The following is a 13,692-nucleotide window of genomic DNA, read 5'->3' as shown; positions in this document are numbered from 1 at the left end:
GGGGTAACTAGCACAGGTTGTTGGCACAAGGCAGATTTAAGGCTTTGAAAAGCCTTCTCGGCCTCTGGAGTCCATGTCACCATTGCTGACTTACCTCCCTTTGTCAGGTCAGTTAGCGGGGCTGCAACTGTGGCAAAGTTTGGCACGAACCTGCGGTAATAGCCCGTAATACCCAGGAAAGCTCTGACCTGTTTCTTTGTGAGGGGTTTAGGCCAATTCTGTATTGCCTCGATTTTATTTAGCTGTGGTTTGATTAACCCCCTCCCAATAATGTAGCCCAAGTATTTGGCCTCCTCTAAGGCTAGTGCACACTTCTCTGCATTGATGGTTAACCCCGCATCACTTATGGCATCTAACACCGCCTGGACCTTACAGAGGTGACTTTCCCAATCAGGGCTAAAAATGACCACATCATCGAGGTAGGCAGCGGAGTAATCACGATGTGGTCGCAGAATCAAGTCCATCAACCTCTGAAAAGTGGCAGGGCTCCATGTAACCCGAATGGCATCACTACATACAGTGGCGGATTATAATGTGGGCGGTCTGGGCGGCCGCCCGGGGCCCGAGGCTCCTGGGGGGCCCATGCCACGCCGCCCACATTATTTCTAATGATGATGTTACTTAACTTGCTGACTGTCGCCGGCGCGCTATCCCTGGAGTCCGCGGCGGCCCGCGGCACCGCCCCCTCCTTGATTCCCTGCCTGGAACTCCTTCTCCGTCCCGGGCGGCACTCTCTGACCCCTGCGTGCGTGCGTGCGTGCGTGCGCACGCTGCTCCAGGTGGGCGGGCCTAGAGACAGCGCAGTGATGAGAAGAGCACGTGACGTCTGAGCGCCGTGCACCTCCGTCCGCCGCCCATGCAGAAGACCAGCAAGAAGAAGTCAGCCGCCTCCAGTTCCGGTCCTGAGGAGCAGCCTGCAGCCTGTGTATCTGTCTAACTGGCTAACATGTAAGTTAGCTTTCTTAGGCTCAGGCTGGCTGCATGGGGCTGGGGGCTCAGGCTGGCTGCATGGGGGGGGGCTGAGGCTGGCTGCATGGGGGGGGCTGAGGCTGGCTGCATGGGGGGGTTGGGGGGGGGCGCTTAGGCTGGCTGCATGGGGCTGGGGGCTCAGGCTGGCTGCATGGGGCTGGGGGCTCAGGCTGGCTGCATGGGGCTGGGGGCTCAGGCTGGCTGCATGGGGGGGGCTCAGGCTGGCTGCATGGGGCTGGGGGCTCAGGCTGGCTGCATGGGGGGGGGCTCAGGCTGGCTGCATGGGGCTGGGGGCTCAGGCTGGCTGCATGGGGGGGGCTCAGGCTGGCTGCATGGGGGGGGGCTCAGGCTGGCTGCATGGGGGGGGGCTCAGGCTGGCTGCATGGGGGGGGGGCTCAGGCTGGCTGCATGGGGGGGGCTGAGGCTGGCTGCATGGGTCTGGGGGCTCAGGCTGGCTGCATGGGGGGGCTCAGGCTGGCTGCATGGGTCTGGGGGCTCAGGCTGGCTGCATGGGGGGGCTCAGGCTGGCTGCATCTGGCTGCATGGGGGGGTTGGGGGGGGCTCAGGCTGGCTGCATGGGGCTGGGGGCTCAGGCTGGCTGCATGGGGGGGCTCAGGCTGGCTGCATGGGGCTGGGGGCTCAGGCTGGCTGCATGGGGGGGCTCAGGCTGGCTGCATGGGGGGGGGGGCTCAGGCTGGCTGCATGGGGGGGGCTGAGGCTGGCTGCATGGGGCTGGGGGCTCAGGCTGGCTGCATGGGGGGGTTGGGGGGGCTCAGGCTGGCTGCATGGGGCTGGGGGCTCAGGCTGGCTGCATGGGGGGTTGGGGGGGCTCAGGCTGGCTGCATGGGGGGGCTGGGGGGGGCTCAGGCTGGCTGCATGGGGCTGGGGGGGGGTCAGGCTGGCTGCATGGGGGGGGTCTCAGGCTGGCTGCATGGGGGGGCTGGGGGGGGGGGCTGATTATTGGGGCAGGCAGGCTGGCTGCATAGGGGGGCCTGATTATTGGGGCAGGCTACATAGGGGGGCACTCTCCTCTCTGGACATCCTCTGTTCAGCTGTGACCTCCCCTATAGATCAGCACCCACCTCTCCTGACATCCTCTGTGCTCCTGGGACCTCTCCTATAGGATTAGCAGCCTCCTCTCCTGACATCCTCTGTGCTGCTGTGACCTCCCCTATAAGATCAGCACCTTCCTCTCCTGCTGACATCCTCTGTGCTGCTGGGACCCTGCGACCTCCTATAAGATCAGCACCCTCCTCTCCTGACATCCTCTGTGCTGCTGTGACCTCCCCTATAAGATCAGCACCTTCCTCTCCTGCTGACATCCTCTGTGCTGCTGGGACCCTGCGACCTCCTATAAGATCAGCACCCTCCTCTCCTGACATCCTCTGTGCTGCTGGGACCCTGCGACCTCTCCTATAAGATCAGCACCCTCCTCTCCTGACATCCTCTGTGCTGCTGGGACCCTGCGACCTCTCCTATAAGATCAGCACCCTCCTCTCCTGACATCCTCTGTGCTGCTGTGGCCTCCCCTATAAGATCAGAACCCTCCTCTCCTGACATCCTCTGTGCTCCTGAGACCTTCCCTATAAGACCAGCACCATCCTCTCCTGACATCCTCTGTGCTGCTGGGACCTCCCCTATAAGATCAGCAACCTCCTCTCCTGACATCCTCTGTGCTGCTGTGACCTCTCCTATAAGATCAGACCCCTCCTCTCCTGACATCCTCTGTGCTGCTGTGTGTCCTCTCCCATAAGATCAGCCCCCTCCTCTCCTGACATCCTCTGTGCTGCTGGGACCTCCCCTATAAGTCCAGCAACCTCCTCTCCTGACATCCTCTGTGCTGCTGTTAGCACCCTCCTCTCCTGACATCCTCTGTGCTGCTGTGACCTTGGGGGGGGGGCAACAGCAGGGGACCAGGTGAGATGGCAAGATGTCTATTGGTGGCAACATCGGGGCAATATGTTTATTGGAGGCAGTGGAGGTGGGGTGGACAATGCTTACTGGGGGTAGCAGCAAGGGAAAAAACATTATGTTTATTGGGTCCAGCTGGGAGGGGAGGCAGGCAGTGTTTATTGGGGACAGCGAAGGGGGTGGGGTGTTCAATGTTTATTGGGAGCGGCAAGGGACCAGACATTTTTTTGTCGGGGCAGCAGGCGACCAGGAAATGTTTATTGGGCGCAATAGGGGGCTTTTTATTATGAAGTCAGCAAGGGGTCTATCTATTATAGTGGGTGCAGGGAGCAGCAACCTAGGGGCCATCTTTTATATGTGACATCAGCACAGGGGTCCATCTATTATCGAGGGGGCAAGGGAGAGGCCTAATAATATATGGTTCCTCCGCAGAGATTACTGATGTTAGAGGGGAGTTGTAGCTAGGGACATAATACTATTTGGGAGCTGCATAGAGGGGTCCTAATACTATGTGAGGGCATAAATTGTCTTTATATGTCATAGGGGCAACAGTGGGACCAATGCAGATGTGCAATTTGTAAAGAGATGAAGATGGTGCAAGAGCATGGAGCCTAAAATGTTTTTTTTTTTTGGCAGATTCTGCAGAGATTGGTCTTGGCTGGGAGAAATCCTCCAGGCCGAATGGAGAAGAAAATTCAGTGCGTCTGATCAAAAAAGAAGCTCATCTGTGATTCACTTCAGAAGACACCCTGAGAAGACTCTAGCGGTAAGTCACTGCGGTAACTGCAATGTAACATTGGAGAAACCCAGGTGGGCAGACCATGTTAGTTATCAGTGTCTAAAATGGCCCATTTTAGACACTGGTAGCCACCATGATCTGCTTTGTGTACTCATAACACTTGCACTTTACTCAGAGCAGTGGGTTTAGGGCCTAGCAATTATTGGCTTTGGCTTTGTGATATTGTTAATCTTAATGCATGTGATGTTATTACTGCTTTATCATGCTATCTGTTCTCCTACATGCTTTATGGGGGTAAGAGGGAAACAACTACTAGCTTTATCCAAGCTAGTAGTGGGATTACTGTACCCCTTTTTAGGGTGTGTTTACACGAACAGGATCTGCAGCAGATTTGATGGCGCAGATTTGAAGCTGCAGATTTGCTTTGAATCTGCAACTTCAAATCTGCGTCATCAAATTTGATGCAGATCCTGTACGTGTGAACGCACCCTAAAAGTGTTTTTAATCTATTGGAGGTCTTCTTTTTGTATTGTTTAATGAAGTCACTTTTTCTACATTTTGTTGTGCAGCCCATGTATACCTGTTTGTTTTCACTTGGGTTTGGGTTAGAACTGCAATGTAAGGCTAGTTTTACATTGCGTTTTCAGACCCACATCAGGCTGCATACTAACGGTGAGATTTATCAAACATGGTGTAAAGTGAAACTGGCTCAGTTGCCCCTAGCAACCAATCAGATTCCACCTTTCATTTTCCAAAGAGTCTGTGAGCAATAAGAGGTGGAATCTGATTGGTTGCTAGGGGCAACTGAGCTAGTTTCACTTTACATCATGTTTGATAAATCTCCCCCTAAGAATCTATGAAAAAAGAATGCTAAAATAAGCCTGACATTAAGTCTGGGGTTATTGTGTGTAAAAAGGGATAGGAAAGGCAGAGAAAGAAAGAGAGCACCTCCCAGTGGTCAAAACATAACACATGGTACATCAAAACAGTAACCCATGACCTTCCTCAGCTATGCAAGAGAATATATATGAGACACTGACACCTAGTGGGGAAACGTAATACATTTCATCCACCACCTAACCTGAGAGAAAATAGCCTTTTTGACAGGTGCACAGGAGAAGAGAAAAACATCAGTGTTACAATACATGCCAAATTGTCTTACCTATATGAAAGCTTATATGTGCTATCCTTTTTACACAATACATTACATTACTTTCACCATCATATTTTAATAGATGCAGTCCACACATAAATCGGGGGCTCAAAAACGAAAAGAACAACAGTTAAGAGAACAACATCAGAAAGAACAAATAGCCAAAATGCCAAAGTTAGACACTTTCTTCAAAAAGAAAACTCAACCTGGCACTGAGCAAGAGCCTGGCACCAGTCTACCGTCTACTTCAACATCTGACCCAACTGATGTATCTACTGAATCAGAGACCATCAATACTGTGGTTGATGTTCCAACAGTTTCTGACATTTCTGTGGAAAGTGTTAAAGATTTGGGTGCACATGCTGAAACAGTGCAATTTTCTTGTGATATAGGACTGTGGGGAGAAAATATCTCTCAAGAGTTTCAGGAATACTGGATTTTAAAGGGAAGCAAAGTTTGCCAACATGCTGACTGGGATTTTAAAAATTCAAGTGTATTCTCCAAAGAAGGGTATTACCGAAGCTGTCAAAAATCATTTTTCAGCTATTTAAACCCAAAAACTAGAGAAATATCAGAGAGAAGTTGGCTATGTTATTCACCTTCGCATGGAAAATTGTATTGCTTTGCTTGTAAATTGATAGGCAGTAGACGAGGCCCTTTTACCCTTGGATTTAATGACTGGAAACATGCAGAGGATCGGATCTTCACCCATGAAAGCAGTGATAGCCATAAACAGTCTGTATTGTCAATAGTAGCAAGAAGTCAAACATCTGGGCGAGTAGACAGTCAGCTAATTTCACAGCTGGAAGGTGAAACACTTTACTGGCGCAAAGTACTTAAGAGATGTCTAATAGTTATTCAGTACCTTGGGGAACGGGGCCTTCCACTGCGAGGCAAAGACGAAATTATTGGCTCATCCCACAATGAAAATTATTTAGGGATATTAGAAGTCATGGCACACGTTGATGAATTTCTAGACGAACACATCAAGCAATATGCCAACAAAGGAAGAGGCCACACATCTTACCTTTCCTCTACTATTTGTGAAGAACTCATACAAGTTTTGGGATCAAAAATTATAAGTACAATTGTGCAGGAGTTAAAGAAAGCCAAGTTTTATTCCATATCTGTCGATTCCACTCCTGATATTACCCACTCTGATCAATTAACCTTCGTTGTACGATATGTGTTGCCAACTGGTCCTGTAGAAAGGTTTTTACAGTTTTTACCAGTTCTTGGTCACTCAGGCAAAAACATTGCTCAAATTATTTTGGATTTTTTGGATAAGCACAAAATTAACATTAAAGATTGTCGGGGCCAATCCTATGATAATGCAGCCAACATGAGTGGCAAGTACAATGGTGTCCAAACTATCATCAGAGAGCAGTGCCCTTATGCAACTTTTATTCCATGTGCCGCACACTCTCTTAATCTAGTGGGTATAGTGCAGAATGCAACACAGTTGTTTATAGATTTTTTAACAATTTGGAGCAGCTTTATGTTTTTTTTTCATCATCATCTCCCAGATGGAGACTGCTTGTGGAGAAGCACAAAGATATTGGCCTACCAGTTATTAAACAGCTTTCTGGTACAAGATGGTCTGCCAGATATGATGCTGTATCGGCACTTTACAAGGGATACGAGTCTGTATGCAGTCTGTTAGAGTACATGTCCTCTGATGCAGACTACAGCTCATGTAAAAATGAAGCTTCTTCTTTACTTGACAAGTTCTCTGAACTGGATACCACAATTCTTGTGGTTTTTTGGAACACCATTTTGGAACGATTTCAACAAACAAATTTATCTCTGCAACAAGCTGGACTAAATCTAAACATTGTTGTTGATTTGCTGAAATCTCTTTCTCATTTCATCCAAAGCCAGAGAGAACAGTTTGCGATCTTTGAACAGGAAGCAATTGGGTTGTGTGGCCATGACAAGTATAACGAAACTAAGAGACGTCCTCGCCCACGCAATCCACGATATGATGATGGTCAAGCAGAAAGCACTACATTAACACCCCGTCAAAAATTTAGGTGTGATGTCTTTACCACTGTTCTTGATCACTTGTATAGTGGTTTACAGCAACGGCTGGAGGCATACAGTGATGTGTGCTCAAAATTTGGATTTTTGTCCAGCCTGGCTACACTCTCCACATCTGAAATTAGAAAATCTGCTGCAAAATTGGTCAGTTCATATCCCCAAGACCTGACACCAGGAATGACAGAAAGTGAGCTAATTCAATTTGCAAGTTTTCTTTCAACATCCAACTGTCTAACAACTACATCATCAAATGAGAATCTTCCTGAACTTCAGATGTTCCTGTTTTTGCATAAAAATAGCCTCACCCAAACCTTTCCTAACACTGAAATAATTCTTCGTATCTTTCTCTGTATGATGGTGTCAAACTGCACAGGGGAGAGATCCTTTTCTAAATTGAAACGCATCAAAAACGAGCTGAGGAGTCAGATGGGGCAAGAGAGGCTCAATCATCTCTCCATAATGAGCATTGAACATGAGCTGTTAAGAAGCCTGGATCTCTCGGAAATCATTAAGGACTTCAGCATTAAAAAGTCAAGAAGAGCAACTCTACAAAAAAATATTTGACCTTATGGTCCAAAAAAAAAAACCCTGTAGACTCCACTAAAAAATGTTGCCTGTTTTGTTGTACCTTTCATAACTGGTAATAACTGTGAAGTTCTAACATGTTATTTATGTTTTTGTAAGTTATAGTTATGTAACTTGTTAATTTAATATTTATGCTTATTTATTCTTGATAATAGAGTTTGCACTTAATGGGGTATTCCCATCTCAACTAATGTAATTATATTTGTAGTGCTTGGCAATTTATATTTTTTTGCACATACATTCATTAAACAACTTTGTTTCTTTCTACTGCTATACCACCCTTTCCCTCCCACTGTTGACAGTTTGTTGTCTAGCTTTACAGATCACTGCTCTGCTATGACAGCAATGGTCTGGCTGGTGTAGATATAGCTGTAATGTAGATGAATGAATATATATATATATATATATATATATATATATATATATATATATATATATATATATATATATATATTACACCAGTCAGGCCACTGCTTTTAGAGCAGAGTGGTGTCTGGTAAACCCTAGACAATGAGCTGTCAGCAAAGGAAGGGGAAGAGCAGCCTATCAGGAGAAGGAGACAAAGCTGCTAAAAATATTTCACTTGAGGAGAAGCCCTACCTAACTATGTTTGTAGATATGAGGATACCCCTTAATATGTTACCCTTTAATGGTGCCTTATTTTATATGTTTACATTTTGAAATGTTTTATATTTATTTATTTTATTGCTTGGATGAGAATAAAAAAGTTAATAGTTTACTATAAAGAAACTATTGTATTTCTTTTGTAGTCTTTGTCGGTTGTGGATTAACCAGGGGGTGGGGGGTCGTGCGGGGGGCCGGGTAGGGGGGGGGGGCCAGGTTGGGTGGACAGCCCGGGGCCCAGGGTAGGTATAATCCGCCACTGACTACATATTGGAAGAGCCCATCAGGGGTAGAGAATGCCGTCTTCTCTCTAGCCTTAGGAGTGAGTGGGATCTGCCAGTAGCCTTTTGTGAGATCGAGGGTAGTTATGTACCTGGCATTACCCATTCTTTCAATCAACTCATCTACCCTGGGCATGGGGTAGGCATCGAACTTGGAGATCTCATTTAACTTTCTAAAATCATTACAGAACCTCCAAGTTCCATTGGGCTTTGGGATTAACACAATCGGGCTGGACCATTCGCTCTGGGACACCTCAATGACTCCTAGGTCAAGCATACGTTTTACCTCGGCTGACACCGCCTCCCTCCGTGCTTCTGGTATCCTATAGGGCTTAAGGTTTACTCTGCTTCTAGGCTCAGTTTCAATGTGATGGTGAATGAGATGCGTACGCCCTGGAAGGTCAGAAAACTTGTCTTTATTTTTCTGCAAAAACTCTTTAGTCTCCTGCTTCTGTGATACTGATAGAGTATCACCAATCTTGACCGGAGGGATTGGTGGTGACAAATAATTAACAGAGTTTGTCGCCACCAAGGATTCCCTGTCTCTCCAGGGCTTGATCAAGTTTATGTGATAAACTTGGAAAGGCTTCCTTCTACCTGGTTGGTGTACCTTGTAGTTGACCTCACTGATCTTTTCTACAATTTCATAGGGACCCTGCCACTTTGCTAAGAATTTACTTTCTACCGTGGGAACAAGTATGAGTACCCGGTCACCTGGGCTAAATGTCCTGATTCTTGCAGAACGATTGTAAATTCTGCTTTGGCCCTCTTGCGCCCTCTGGAGGTGTTCCCTTACTAGGGGCATTACAGTGGCTATACGGTCCTGCATTTGTGCTACATGCTCAATAACACTCTTATATGGGGTGGACTCACTTTCCCATGTCTCTTTCGCTATATCCAACAAACCCCTAGGGTGACGACCATAGACCAACTCGAAGGGAGAGAACCCTGTGGATGCTTGGGGCACTTCCCTAATAGCAAACATCAGGTAAGGAAGTAAGTGATCCCAATCCCGACCATCTTTTTCCACCACTTTCTTTAGCATATGTTTCAGGGTTTTATTAAACCTCTCCACTAACCCGTCTGTCTGGGGATGATATACAGAGGTGCGTAGGTGTGAGATTTTAAACAGTTTGCATACATCCTTCATCACCTTTGACATAAACGGGGTACCTTGGTCGGTCAAGATCTCCTTGGGGATCCCCACCCTGGAAAACATATAAAACAATTCACGCGCAATTGTTTTAGATGCAGTGTTTCTTAAGGGGACAGCCTCAGGATAGCGGGTCGCGTAGTCTAAGACCACCAAAATGTACTGGTGTCCCCTTGCCGACTTTACAATGGGACCCACTAAGTCCATTGCAATGCGGTCAAAAGGTACCTCTATGATGGGGAGCGAAACCAACGGACTGCGGAAATGCGACACTGGGGCGCTAAGCTGACAAGTGGGGCACGACTCACAGTATTTTTTTATATCAGCATAAATCGCAGGCCAATAAAACCTCTGGAGGACTCTCTCCTGCGTTTTATCTGTCCCCAAGTGGCCCCCAAGGACATGACTATGGGCCATGTCAAGTACCTGACGCATGTACGACTTAGGCACCAGAAGCTGTTCCACCACCTCATCATTAATCTTAGTGACTCTATAGAAGAGATCATTAGTCATAGAAAAATGTGGAAACTTTTCCTCAGCTTCTGGTTCCTGAGGTCCCATTCATAACAGTGACTTGCTCTCTCGCATTTTTGAGAGTGGGGTCCTGTAATTGTGCAGTACCAAAATTATCTCTAGACACCTCTAAGTCTGGAACATTCTGGTCAGTGGGAGGAGCCTCTTCCTCACCAGCCAGGACCTGCAAAGAAAAAGCATCATTTTCATCCTGTACATTTTTATCATTTACCGTGGGTAATGCAATAGACTTAGGGGTCTCCTCACTCCTTTCAGGGGATTGTTGTTTTCCCCATAGAGCCCAGAACAATGGAAAATCACGCCCCAATATCACATTATGCATAAGGTTTTTAACCACACCCACTTCATATTGTACAGCGCCTAGTTCAGTCCCGACATTAGCCAGTACTATAGGGTAAACCTTTGTATCGCCATGTATGCAGACCACACTCATATGTCTTTTTGGCACAAAGTCCCCGGCCACCAGGCTGGCATGCACCAGGGTGACAAGGCTTCCTGAGTCCAGCAACGCTTTAACAGGGAAGTCATTGACCGTAATGTTGCAGACTTGTGGTTCAGTCTCTAGTCCAGTGACTGCAACAAAAGACGGCTCCGCAAATAGCGACTGACGCCGGCTAGCGTCACACTCCATGGGCTCAGTGGTAAGAGGGCAATGGGCAGACACATGTCCCGTCTCATGGCATCTCCAGCACTGGATAGGGCCTGATCTCCTTGGCAGGGAGTCCTTTTTAGGGCCACTTAGCCACCTGGGACCATCACCAGTCTTTTGCCCTTGAGACACCTCCTGAGCGCTCTTCCCTCTATTAGCACCCCTCCACACTCCCCCAATAGATGGAAGTCTCTTACCAGCTGACGGCACAGATCTGGCACTCCGGGGAGGTGATGGTGCTGCAGGAACATCACGGAGCTAGTCCTCGGTCGCCTGGAACCTCTCGACAAGGTTGACAAGTTCGTCGGCACTCCTAGGGTCACCTTGTCCCACCAAGCGTTGCAGATCAGCAGGGAGTGCTCGTAGGTAGCGATCCATCACGACCCTCTCTAAGATCTGGGCAGGAGTAGAGGTGTCTGGCTCCAACCACTTTCTTGCCAAATGGATCAGGTCGTACATCTGGGACCTCGCTGACTTGTCCAGACTGTAGCTCCAGTTGCGGACCCTCCGGGCATGGACAGCAGCAGTAACTCCTAGTCGGGCGAGTATCTCTGCTCTTAGCCGAGGATAGTCCTTGACCTCTTGCTCACTGAGGTCATAGTAGGCCTTTTGAGGTTCGCCTGTTAAATAGGGCGCAATCACTTCTGCCCACTCAGTGGAGGGTAACTTCTCTCGCTCAGCCACCCGCTCAAAGACAGTTAAGTAGGCCTCAATATCATCATCAGCAGTCATCTTTTGCAGCGCTCGCTGCACAGCTCTTCTCACAGACACAGCCTCTGGAGCGGCTGCTGCCACCGGCTGGGGATTAGCACCTGCAGACGCCTCTTGCTTCGCTATCAGGTGCTCAATAAGTCTCTGTTGCTGAGCCATCGCTTGCTGATGTGCAGCCATTGCCTGTTGTTGTTGCAAACTCACTTGCATTAACTGCTTCATCATCTCCTCCATGTTGCTTGTCTGTTTTTGGAGTGAAGCCGCAGCCTTCACCCAGGACATACGCAGCTGTAGCCAAGTTGATGCACACCGTTGCCCCTAGCAACCGTTTTGCCTGCTCCGCAGCACCAATTGTAAGGATCTTCCCGGGGGATGGTGTGTGTGTACACAGTTCACATCAGGCTTTGAGTTATAAAAGGTCAACTTGGCGTTTATTAGCGGCATAAACAGACCAGTAAAAGTAAATAGAGCAATATCATGCTTGAAAAACAGAACAAAAAAAGGTCTTGCCCGTCTGGGCACTTACTAACACAGGTCACCTATCTGACACTTCCATAGGCGGTATCGCGGGGTGTGAATAGGCCCCTGCAGTGTTAGAAGTCCTTGCTCCCAGGAAACACAGCATGCAAGCTGTTCACCCTGGCTGAGAGCAATCCCCTGCAGCTCTGTGGAGCTTTTAACTTGTTGCAGGCTAATCAGGGCACACCTGACTGCAACAACCGAACTGGATCGGGGGGAAGGGAATGGCAGGTCCCACTACCAACCTACCCACCATTCCAGTAAATCCGGCCCGGAAAATGTAAAGAACAACTCAGCAGCATAATACTGCTGAGTAAGAGATCTTTCCCGGATTTACCACCTCACCATGTGCAGAAGCCTGGGTGAGATGTACCTCCCCTCGAACACCTTTCCTGTGACATGTCCACAACATTTATAGAACTACCAGCAGTCCTTAAACGTAATCACACACGGGTCTCCATAGTGAAAGCTACAAGCAGTACTTGGGTGAAGAAGAACCTCCATCCTTAAGATCACTGTTGGTCCCATCAGTCAAACCCCCACCTCTTAGATACTCATCACCTATCTGTTACTCTTTTCACATCTACACCTGGATCAAGTAATTTGCACACAACATCATGGGCACACCAACACCCAGATACCATAGTGTGCCCAGGAATTAAGAACTTCCTTATGCGCAGACCTCCAATTACAAAAGGTTTAGAGACCACAAGAGGACATACAGAGCTCAATCAGACCACAAAGATAATGTTGTACTATAGTCTTTGCTAGGTGTTCTACTAATCCCATTAGACTGCTGTGCTATTCCCATCCTTATCATCCCCAACACTAACTTGTATCCCATTGTTCTGATGTGATTTTTTTTTTTAAATCTTAATTTAACCTCCCCTCTTCTGCATTATTTTTTCAATTTTTATAAACCACCAGCTACGCTAGGAAAATAATACAAACTGTGAGGAACAGGTCAGGGACAGACGGAATACACAGACTAGGTGAAGCCCTGAGACTGTTCCCGCCCATTGTCCCTGCCTTTTGGGGACCCTGAATTCTTAAGAGGCCGACCCCAACCTGAAAACTGCAACTGCCCTGAAATCAGTGCAAACACAAGACACACACAATACACAAATACACAATAATAGAGAGGGCCAAGGTCTAGTAACAAGATAACAGACAACGGAAATAGTAAGAGATAGCTCGCTTAGTCACTACAAATGAAGGCTATAGCAGGCAATTAGAACATGGTGGAGGTAGGAGTTACATAGGGCCTGAAGTCCCATCCCCCAAACGAGATTAGAGCAGGGACTCCAGCCCATCCTACAGAACAAAATAGGACTGGGGAAAACCTGTCAGTCAGGAATCAAGTGCAAGGTTATTAATGGCTCAGGGCGATTCCTGCAGCTGCTGCCACCTCCTGGCAGAAACATTTAAACCCCATGAGAAGGAAGACCTCACATTCTATCTTTTTGTATGAACTAAAGACACCCCCATTTTATTTCTCATTAGTATGACTTTCTCTGATTCTCCCTTGACTACTCCGCTTCCCCTCATGGCATCTCCAAGTAGCTCCAGCATACGCCACATCTCTCTGCCTCTTATTTGGTCAACATAAAGGGGGAAACTTATGAAAAGTTGTAAATATACACCTGGTGTAAACTGTCCAGAGCAACCAATCACAGCTCCTTTTATATTTTACCAGAGCTGAAAGCTGAGCTGTGATTGGTTGCTGTGGGCATTTTACACCACCATATACACTCACCGGCTACTTTATTAGGTACACCTGTCCAACTGCACGTTACCACTTAATTTCTAATCAGCCAATCACAT

The sequence above is a fragment of the Dendropsophus ebraccatus genome, chromosome 5 (assembly GCF_027789765.1).
Source record: "Dendropsophus ebraccatus isolate aDenEbr1 chromosome 5, aDenEbr1.pat, whole genome shotgun sequence".
Taxonomy (NCBI): domain Eukaryota; kingdom Metazoa; phylum Chordata; class Amphibia; order Anura; family Hylidae; genus Dendropsophus; species Dendropsophus ebraccatus.
Note: the sequence above shows the minus strand (reverse complement) of the source record.